Below are 11,516 nucleotides of genomic sequence, written 5' to 3' on the forward strand. Positions count from 1 at the left end.
TAGAGGAAGTGGTGGAGGCTGGTACAATTACAACATTTTAAAAGGCATCTGGATGGGTGTGTGAATAGGAAAGGTTTGGTGGGATATGGGCCAAATGCTGGCAAATGGGATACTAGATTTATATAGGACATCTTGTCAGCATAGATGTGTTGGATCAAAAAGTCTATTTCCATGCTGTATATCTCTATGTCTATTTGATAACAAATGTTTTATTTCTGTTGATGTAAATATTTTTAGGGAGAGAGAATTCCTCAAGTAGGGGATGATAATAATCCTGGGAGACCCCTAATTCTGTTCTACTATCTAATTAACATACTTTAAGCACCAAATGTGCATTTATGTCTAATTTTGTCTCATGTTTCTTGTTTTATTCCCTGCTCCGATTACTCTCTCAGTCTGAATGGTTATCAGACTGAGAATATTGTGGATTGGGCCTTGATCGACTGAATGTTTTATTGCTCTGGAAGGTGTAAAAGGGGCTCAAAGTTTCATTAGAAAGCCAGCTGAGCCAAGAACAGACAACATCTTACTCTGTGGCAACAGGGAGAAGAGGACAGAGAAATCAGGACCTGAAAGCCGAGCCGTGGGCGGCACGGTGGCACAGTGGTTCGCACTGCTGCCTCACAGCGCCTGTAGACCCGGGTTCAATTCCCGACTCAGGCGACTGACTGTGTGGAGTTTGCACGTTCTCCCCGTGTCTGCGTGGGTTTCCTCCGGGTGCTCCGGTTTCCTCCCACAGTCACAAAGATGTGCGGGTCAGGTGAATTGGCCATGCTAAATTGCCCGTAGTGTTAGGTAAGGGGTAAACGTAGGGGTATGGGTGGGTTGCGCTTCGGCGGGTCGGTGTGGACTTGTTGGGCCGAAGGGCCTGTTTCCATACTGTAAGTCTAATCTGACACCAGAGTACCATGTTATTAGTGCTTTGATTAGCAGTGCCAAACCTCTATCTTCACCTCGCTTCCTATTCAACTTGAATGTCACGTATCCCATCAATATTCAGATCAAATCCTTGTCATCCTGAAGCCATGTCCCTGTAAGGAGTCTCAGATCATAATTATTCTCTTCAATGTGTGCAGTCAATTCGTTCAGTTTTGTTACATTGCAGCACACATTGCAGCCATACGGTCTTCAGTTTCAATTTCTGTGTTCTGTAGAATCCAGTTTTGATTAATTAGATTAGATTCCCTACAGTGTGGAAACAGGCCTTTCGGCCCAACAAGTCCACACTGACACCCCGAAGAGTAACCCACCCAGACCCATTTCTTTCTGATTAATGAACCTAACACTATGGACAATTTAGCATGGTCATTTGACCTGACCTGCACATCTTTGGACTGGGACATTTACTTTCCGTGTCCCTTTCTATCATTCTCTGATGTTCAATTTCCACATCACTACATTGCTCACCTGCCTTGATTCGGATTGGCCATGAAAAATGCATGTTTATACATTCGCAGTAATAGAAGCAGGAGTAGGCCATTTGGTCCATCGAGCTACTCCACCATTCATTAAGATCATGGCTCATCTATCCATCGTCTCAGCTCCTCTTACCTGCATTATCCTGACTATCCTAAATTCACCTACTATACAAAATCCCATCGAACTAAGTCTTGAATATGGCTGCTTCTACTGCTTCCTTGGACAGAGACTTCCATAGATTCACCACTCTCCAGGAAAAGCAGTTCCTTCTCCTCTGTCTTAAACCTACTCCCTAATCTTGTGACCTAGTCTCACTCACAGGCAGAAACGACCAGATAGCGTGGGTCTGGGTGGCATGCTCGTTGGATGGGTCAGTGTGGACTTGATGCGATGAATGGCCTGCTTCCACGCTGTTGAAGTGATTGAAGTAAAGTGTGCTGAGCAGGGAGCCTAGTGAAGGGTTAGGTGAGTTTTTGTTTTAAACTGCTCATTTCTTTCAGCCTCCAACATTGTATTTCCAATGCTGTCCATCAGTGGGAGCGGTGAATCAGTAACTGGTATCGTTAGAAGCCTTACGATTTTCAGTACTGCAGGTATTGCATTGTCTCAACAGCATTGTAAAGGTTACTGGCAGCAGCGGGAGGTGTGGGCTGTGTTCACTAGAAATGATTAAGCAGTTAGATAACACACGTACAAGAGGGCAGGGTGGGACTTGACTTTCGATTTGCAGAAGGTGGGAGTTTCTGGTGCTGCGGTCCATGGCAAACACAACTGCGGTAAATCATAGAATCACTTACTCCACATTAAAACAAATTCCCACTTTCCACCAATATTCTGGATGTCCTCACTCACTCAGTTGCTGTCTCACAAATGAAAGATTTCATTGTAGCTTCTGCTCCCAGTAAGGATGAAACATCCTTGAAAGCTGCTCTGAAAGTCCAGTCTTCACAATGACACTTCTGCTTTCCTTCAGTCCAAATTGTCCCTGCTGACCAGATATCCCAAATTAACATAGTCTCATTTGTCAGCACATAACCCATATCTCTCTCAATTCTCCCTATTACCAGATGCCTTTTAAAATACTTTAATTATACCAGCCTCCACCACTTCCTCTGGCTGCTCTTTCCATACACACAACACCCTCTGCGTAAGGAAGGTGCCTGTAAAGTTCCTTTTAAATATTTCCCCTCTCACCTCAGACCTATGCCCTCTAGTTTTGGAAACCCCTACTCTGGGGAAAAGATTTTGGCTATTCACCCTATCCATGCTCCTTATGAGCTTCTATAAAGTAACCCCTCAGCCCCCAATGATCCAGAGAAAACAACCCAGCCGATTCAGCCTCTCCAGATAGATCAAACCCTCCAACTTTGGCAATAGCCTTGTAAATCTTTTCCAAATCCTTGCAAAAGTTTGTAACACTTTTCCTGTAGCAGCGAAACCGGAACCGAATGCAGTATTCCAAAAGTGGCCTAATCAATGTCCTTTACAATCGCAACATGACCTCCCAACATCTATATAGAAATGCACTGACCTATAAAAGCAAATATACCAAATACCTTTTTTGCTATCCTGTCTACCTGCGACTCCGATATGAACCAGCATTCCAAGGTATGTTTATTCAACAACACTCCCCATTAAATGTGTAGATCCTGCCCTGATCTGCCTTTCCAAAGTCCATATTTCAAAATGGGGTTGAGAAACATATATGCCGTGATTGAATGGTGGAGCAGATCTGATGGACTAAATGGCTTAATTTCTGCACCTATGTTGTATGGTCTCCTGCCGTCCTGGACACAGTGAGAGAATTGGAAGCAGCAATAGGTCATTTATATTTCCAGCTGGCACCAGCATTGAACAGTTCATAACTGGATATAAACATACCTGCATCTAGATGGATAGGCTGAGACTTTTTTCACTGGAGCATCAGAGATTGAGAGGTGACCTTAGAGAGGATTATAAAATCATGAGAGGTATAAATGAGGTGAACGGCAAGTATTCTTTCCCTAGTGTGGGTGTTTCAAGATTAGGGAGCAAATTTTGAAGGTGAAGAAAGAAATATTTTAAAAAGACATGAGGGGCACCTTTTTTCTAAAAGATAAAGAGTAGATCGTGTGCGGAATCAATGTCCAGAGGAGTTGCTGGATGCAGGTGCAGTTACAATGTTTAAAAGGCATTTGGATAAGTACATGAATAGGGAAAGTTCGGAGGGATATGGGCCAGTCATTGGCAGGTGGGACCAGTTTAGTTTCAGAACACCATCAGCATGGACGTGTTCGACTGAATGGTCTGTTTCTGTGCTGTATGACTCTGTAACTGTTCTGTACTGGTCTTAAAACCATTTTCTTGCCTCCTCCCATAACTTCTTCGTTCTTCAAAGTCACATGAACTCGGCCTTGAATAAATTCAATAACCGACCTAACTGTAGGAAGACATCCCACTTCTGAACTCAATTCCTCTCGCTGATATACCACTTGCTTTGTTCATTGCTTGTTGCACTTTCTGACAACTGGCAGTGACTGGTGTAGAAGGACACTGAGGCCCCTTTGTCTATCCACACATCACTCCTGATGTAGGGCTCGTGCCTGAAACGTCAACCCTCCTCCTCCTCAGTTGCTGCCTGACCTACTGTGGTTTTCCAGCGCCACAATATTCAACTCTGATACAGCACAGCAGTCCAACGTTGAGCACGTACACCTTAGTCCAACACAGGCACCTCCCGATCATAACAAATATTAAGCGTCCAAATGCGAATACGGGAGACAAATGCCGACGCTATTTTATTTGGCCGATTTTTTTCCCTGTGCCTCTACATTTTATTTCTTTTGCATTTTGTCTGTCTGTTCAACGTTTCTGTCCTTTCCCCAGGGTAGAGGTATTCCAAAACTAGAGGGTAGAGGCTTAGGATATGGGGGAAAGATTTTAAAAGATCTAAAAGACTAGGAATAGAACATTCACCCCTTACTGAGCGAAAGTGAGGACTGCAGATGCTGGATATTAGAGTCGACAGTGTGGAGCTGGAAAAGCACAGCAGGTCAGGCAGCATCGGAGGACCAGAAGAATTGACGTTTCGGGCAAAACCCTTCATCAGGAAATAGCCATGGGGAACTGCAGGGCTGTAGCGTAACCGAGTGAGTCTAAGTGGGATGCTGTTGGGAAGGTCGGTGTGAATGGCCTGGAGGGATGATATGGTTCCACTGCCTTAGCCAAGCATATTTTAAGAAATGTAGGAGAAGTGGGTTCCAGTTCGTGGGACATTGACACCAGGCCTGGAGAAGGTGGCATTTGTGCCGTCTCTCTCTTCACATTCTGCCCCCCTGTCCATTTTCTCCCCATTCACTGCCCCCTGCCCATTCTCTCTCCTCACACTGCACCCTCTATTCTCCCCCCAACGCTCTGAACCCCACTCTGTTCCCCTGTCCATTTCCCTCCTTTCTCCACCATCACCAGCGACCCCCTCATCCCCTGTACCCCCACAATCGTCCTTTCTCGTGCCTCAACCCTCTTTGATCGCGGTATGAAGTCTTTCTCAGGGGAGATAGAGAATGGATGGTGATGACTTTACCTGGGAAACACGGCGTGTGGGAAATAGTTGATGTTTAAAATTGAGAATAACTAAAACCGTATATTCAGAAACTTCGTTAAAGTCGGGAAGAATGTTATTTTTTTCCAAAACAAAAGCTGCAAAAATCTTTCTGAAACTTGCATTGATGTATGTGCAGTTAGGCCACAATAAAGGAGAGGCTGTAAGGAGTGAATGAGTGAATAAAAGACAAGTCCAACCTTGCCCTCGAGGAGAAAGTGAAAACTGCAGATGCTGGAGATCAGAGTCGAGAGCGTGGTGTTGGAAAAGCTCAGCAGGTCAGGCAGCATCCAAGGGGCAGGAGAATCGCGTTTCGTGCATAAGCACTTGGCACTCGGCCATCGCTCCTTCAATCCCCCTGCGATGGCGCGTGAACTCACTGGTGCCTCCGCAGGTGGGAGGAGCAGGTGAATCCTTTCCGGCACTGACAGCAGGTGAATGGCCTCTCTCCGGTGTGGAGCCGCTGGTGGGTCAGCAGTGCAGCTGTCTGAGTGACCCCTCTCCCGCACATGGGGCACGTGAATGGCTTCTCTCCCTTGTGGACCCACTCGTGCGTCTGCAGATGGCTGATCCGACTGAAGCCCTTCCTGCACACTGAGCAGGTGAATGGCCTCTCCCGGTGTGAATGAGTCTGTGGGTTTCCAGCAGGGATGGGGAAAGGAATCCTTTCCCACCGTCCCCACATTTCCACGGCTTCCCCCATTGAGGGAGCTTTCCTTGTGTTGCTCTGGGTTTGAAATTACAAACAGAACGGGGACATAGTCTTTCCCACAGTGAGGGGTGAGATTTTGATTCCCTATAGCTGAGTAAATGGTTTGAAGCACTTTTCACAGTCAGCGCAATGAATCTCCCTCACTCCGGCGTCTCAGTATTCTTCCTGCCACACCAGTATCCAAAATCTTTCAAGCAAACAAAAGCAAACATGTCTTCTTGATTGGAATGGGTGCTGATATTCAAGACCCAATGAATCAAGTGCCTCTGTCAGAAGTTGATGTATCATTTGCTTTCAGATTTCTTTCTGCACGTCTTCCTGCAAAGAAAAATCACAAATTAAGTGATCACTGTCAGTACAGTTAAATGAACATAACAAAGGTGGCAATTCCTGTAGATTGCCAGATGCCTGCTGATCACATATTATCCAGGCCACAGCCTATCTTGCAGACAGATAGGCTTAGGTGTGTATGGAGGAAAACTTCATTTCAGTGACAATAACATGGAACAAACTGCCTACAAAGATGCTGGAAATGGAGCTGAATCAAGGATATGAAAATGAAATGTTAAGACTGCTGGAGAAAAGAAAGGCAGTAAAATTGCTGAATGACTTCCTGCTGGCCTATTAAATAAAAAATTATGACAAAAAAGGACGTAACTCCATTACTACATTAGAAGGTGAATAATAATTACAAAGAAACTTTTACAACAGCCAACAATATCAGATATACATCATATAGAACAAAGAACAAAGAAGTTTTATAGCCCAGGAACAGGCCCTTCAAGCCTGAGCCGATCGAAATGTACTGTCTAAACCTGTTGGTCAATTCCTAAGTATTTGTATCCCTCTACTCCACCCATTCATGCATTTATCCAGACGCATCTTAAATGAATCTACCGTGCCTGCCTCTACCACCTCTGCTGGCAATGCGTTCCAACCGCCCACCACCCTCTGTGTGAAGTAAAACTTGTTTCCGCTTTGAATAAGTGTTGCCCTTGCCGCGTTCATTGTAATGGTAGCTCTGCTCCATCCCCGACTCAGGAAGTCGGATCTCGTTGAACGAAGCTGCTTTTTGAGAGAATTGATTGGCCGTTTTCGCACAAGGCAATGTAAGAAGCAAGGGCTCGTCCGGGATTTGAACCCGGGATCTCTCGCACGTCCACGCAGCAGGAGGCCCGAAGCGAGAATCATACCCCTAGACCAACGATCCACATGCCCCAGCAGGCCTGCAATTTTTTAACACGTGCCAATCCCTTAAATGCTGCTCAGATCCATGAGAATCTAACCTTTTAGTTGTGAACATGAGTAAAGAAGCAATCCTTTTCGAGGGTGCAAACTGTACACGTGCCAAACTAAGTGAATACACAAGGAAAATAGTTTTAAGAGAGATAGAAAGTATTTGAGCACCTTTGGAGTGTCTGCCCCCTCCCTGGATTCACTCCAGTTGCTACACGTGAACAGTGTTTCACCCACCCCTACCTCCCCTCCCCCCTCGCTGCTGGAGGATGGTATATGGAAAGAGGGTGACATTGCTTTGCTCCCAGATATTGCCCAGAGAGAGGAAGTTTCACTCTGAAACTGACGGGGCTGCATCCGCATTGTGACGTCAACAATGGAGGCGGGCCGGACAGCTGCCCTGAGGTTGAGGCACGTGTGGAGGGGAGGACACTTTGCAAATCCCACTCTCCTCCAAGTCAATGCAGTTTGAGTTCAAGCAAAGCAATGGGTTTAAATTTATTTTAGAAAACCTCCTTTGTGCCGTGGGAAAACTGCTGTCGCGGGAAACGCAGTATTGCAGATTCATAGTAACTGAAGCAGGAGGAGAGGACCTTTTGGTCAAGCCTGCTTCGTCATTCATTAAGATCACAGCTCCACCAACCTGCATTATCCCGACTACCTTTAATTCCCCTACCATGCAAAAACCCATCCAACTGTGTCTTCAATATACTTCATGAAGCTGTCTCAACTGCTCTCTTAGGCAGATAATCCCATGGAGTCTCACAGAGTGACACAGATGTACAGCACGGAAACAGACCTTTCAGTCCAACTCGTCCATGCAGCCCAGATATCCTAATCTAATCCAGTCCCATTTGACAGCACTTGGCCCAAATCCTCATAAAACCTTCCTATTCATCTACACAACCAGAAGCATTTTAAATGCTGTAATTATACCAGCCTCCATCATTTCTCCAGCAGCTCATGCCGTACATGCATCACCCTCTGCGTGAAAAGGTTGCCCCTTATGTCCCTTCTATATCTTTCCCCTCCCCTTCCTAAACCTATGCCCTCTAGTCCTGGACTCCCCCATCCCAGGTAAAAGAACTTGTCTATTTGCCCTATCCATATCCCTCATGGTTTTATAAACCTCTATACGGTCACCCCTTAGCCTCTGACGCTCCAGAGAAAACAGTCTATTCAACCTCGCCCTATAGCTCAACCCTCCAACACTGGCAACATCCTTGTAAATCTTTTCTGCACCTTTTCTAGTTTCACAACATCTTTCCAATAGGAAGCAGACCAAAATTACATGCAATATTCCAAACGTGGCCTGACCAATGTTCTGTACAGTGGCAACATGAGCTCCCAACATCTATCCTCGATGCTCTGACCAACAAAGGAAAGCACACCAAAAGCCTTCTTTACTATCCTATCTACCTGCGTTTCTACGTTTAAGGAACTATCAACCTGAACTCCAAGGTCTCTTTGTTCAGCAACACTTCCAAGGAACGTACCATTAAGTGTAAAAGTCCTGCTCTGATTTGTTTTTCCAAAATGCCGCACCTCATATTTATCTACATTAACCTCCAAAAGCCACTTCTCAGCCCATTGGCCCATGATCAAGGTCCCGTTGCAATCTGAGGTAACCTTCTTTGCTGTCCACTACACCTCCAATTTTGGTGTCATCTATAAACTTACTAACTATACCTCCTCCGTTTACATACAAATCATTATATAAATCACAAAAAGTAGCTGACCCAGCATCAATCCTTCTGACACACCATTGGTCACAGGCCTTCAGTCTGAAAAGCAACCCTCCATCACCACCCTCTGACTTCTGCCTTCGAGCCAGTTCTGTATCCAAATGGCTAGTTGTCCCTGCATTCCATGAATTCCTGAAGAAGGGCTCATGCCTGAAACGTCGATTCTCCTGCTCCTTGGATCCTGCCTGACCTGCTGCGCTTTTCCAGCAACACATTTTCAGCTTCCATGAGATTAAACCTTGCTCACCAGTCTCCCATGAGGACCCTTGATGAACGCCTTCCCGAAGTCCATATAGATCACGTCTATTGCTCTGCCCTTATCAATCCACTTTGTTACTTCTTCAAAAAACTCAATCATGATTGTGAGACATGATTTCCCAAGCTTAAAGCCATGCTGACTATGCCTAGTCAATTCTTGCCTTTCCAAATACATGTAAATCCTATCTCTCAGGATTCTCTCCAACAACTTGCCCATCACGGATGTCAGGCTCACCGGTCTATAGTTCCCTGGCTTTTCCTTGCCACCTTTCTTAAATACTGGCACCACAGTAGCCACCCTCTAGCCTTCCGACACCTCACCTGTGACTATGGATGATACAAATATCTCAGTGAGAGGCCCAGCAATCACTTCCCTAGTTTCCCACAGAGTTCTAGGGTACTCCTGATCAGGTCCTTGGGATTTATCCACTTTTATGCATTTCAAGATATCCAGCAATTTCTCATCTGTAATATGGACATTTTTTCAACATGTCAGCATCTATTTTCTCACATTCTATATCTTCCATGCCCTTCTCCACAGTAAACACTGATGCACAATATCCGTTCAGTATTCCACGCCCCCCCGCCCCCCCCCCCCCCCCCCCCCATCTACTGCCATTCCACACAAAGGCCGCCTTGCTGATCTTTCAGGTGCCCTATTATCTCCCTTTTTTCCTTTTGTCCTTAAGGTATTTATAAAAACCCTTTGGATTATCATTAACTCTATTTGCCATAGCTATCTCATGCCCCCTATTTGCCCTCATGATTCCCCTCTCAAGTATGCTTGTACTGCCTTCATACTCTCAGGATTCACTCCATCTCTCTGTCTATACCTGACATATGCTTCCTTGTTTTTCTTAACCAAAATCTCATTTTTTCTAGTCATCCAGCATTCCCTACATATACCAGCCTTTCCTTTCACCCTAACTGAAATATACTTGTCTGGACTCTTGTTATCTCATATCTGAAGGCTTTCCATTTTCCAGCAACCTGCGAACATCTGCCCCCAATCAGCTTTTGTAGGATCTTGCTTAATACCTGAATCTTCCTCCAATTTAGAACTTCAACTTTTAGATCTGATATATTATTTTCAATCACGATTCTAATGTTAATAGAATTGGGGTTGCTGGCCTTAGGTTTTGCACCCTCTCCAGTAGGTACATCCACATTGTGAATTAGAAAATTTCCTTGTACACACTTAACATATTCCTCTTTTTGGCAGATAGGTAAATGGGCAGGAGTTATGCCTTGGGTCCACACTTCATTCATTCCCATCAACCCTACCCCCATTCCTACCCCAATAGTCCAACGCCACTTTCCTCTGCAACTGCCGAATGTGTGACGCCAGCCCATTTACCTGTTCCCTCCTCACTATCTAAGCGCCCAAACTTACCTTCCAGGTGAAGTGGTACTTTACCTGCACTTCCCAGAACCAGTCTACTGCATTTGCTGCTCACAATGTGGTCTCATCTATATTGGGGAACCGAAGCATAAACTGGGTGACTGCTGAACAGAACATCTACGCTCTGCCTGCAAAAAAGACCCTGAGCTTCCAGCTGCCTGCCAATTCCACACCCCACCCTGTTCCCTGGCCAACATCTGTGTCTCAGGTTTGCTGTATTGTTCCAGTGAAGCTCAGCACCAGCAGAACGAAGAGCACTGGATATTCCACTTGGGGACCATACATCCCTCCGGTCCCAATATCGAATTCAATAATTCTAGGGCCTGAACTCCATAGTATCCTCGTCCCTCCCACACACACCAAGCCTTGTTATCACATCGTCTGTCATTCCACACTACTTAGCCACGAACAGTCTCCATTAACAGTTATTCACCCTCCCACGCAGATCGTTATCAACTCCTTTATCTGTCCAACAGTTCTTCCTTCGCTTTGGGCTCTGTCCTGATCTCCGCCTTCCTCCCACAATATCTCCTGCATATAAACCGACATTTTCCCAATCACCATCAGTTCTGTGGAAGGGTCACATGCTACTCCTGTTTTTTTTGTTTCTGATATACAGCATCCGCAATTCTTTCAGATTTTTATTGAGAGAGAGTTGGAAATTGTTTCGAGAGACAGAAAGAGAGGGGGGAGGAACAGAACAGATATGAACTGTTGATCTCCGTTGCTACTCAAAACGTAAAATCATTGAAGTGCGATCATTTCCTTTAATCATGAATAGAGACCACTGGCCATCCGTGAGCTTGTGGCGCAACGGTAGCGCGTCTGACTCCAGATCAGAAGGTTGCGTGTTCAAATCACGTCAGGCTCACTGAAGTCGACCATTTATGTTTCAAACCAAGGAAGGAGGATGTTTACTCCGTTTTTCTGTTGAGCCAAATCTTCTTTCCGGAAACTTTCGATCACAGTAAAGCTTTGCTGTCAGTTTGATTTGTGAACACTGAATCAGGGAGGTGGTGTGCCCAGTGTTTGGGTAAATGCTCAGCTCCCCCCAATGTGAGAAATAAAAGACAAACTGTTCATCACGGGATTTAAACACACAGCCGTTTCGTTCAGTTGGTGACAGCGCGGTGTGAAAAACATTATACCGATATTTTTACAACA

The 11,516-nt window shown here is 45.3% G+C and overlaps 1 non-coding gene across 1 annotated transcript; it reads left to right on the forward strand.

The window, feature by feature from the left end:
* The first annotated feature begins 11,151 nt into the window (after positions 1-11,151).
* Positions 11,152-11,223, forward strand: trnaw-cca (transfer RNA tryptophan (anticodon CCA)). Its single transcript has one exon. It is a non-coding gene; the product is annotated as a tRNA-Trp (tRNA).
* The last annotated feature ends 293 nt before the right edge of the window (positions 11,224-11,516 follow it).

This window comes from Hemiscyllium ocellatum (genome assembly GCF_020745735.1).
Source record: "Hemiscyllium ocellatum isolate sHemOce1 chromosome 27 unlocalized genomic scaffold, sHemOce1.pat.X.cur. SUPER_27_unloc_43, whole genome shotgun sequence".
In the NCBI taxonomy this organism is placed as follows: Eukaryota; Metazoa; Chordata; class Chondrichthyes; order Orectolobiformes; family Hemiscylliidae; genus Hemiscyllium; species Hemiscyllium ocellatum.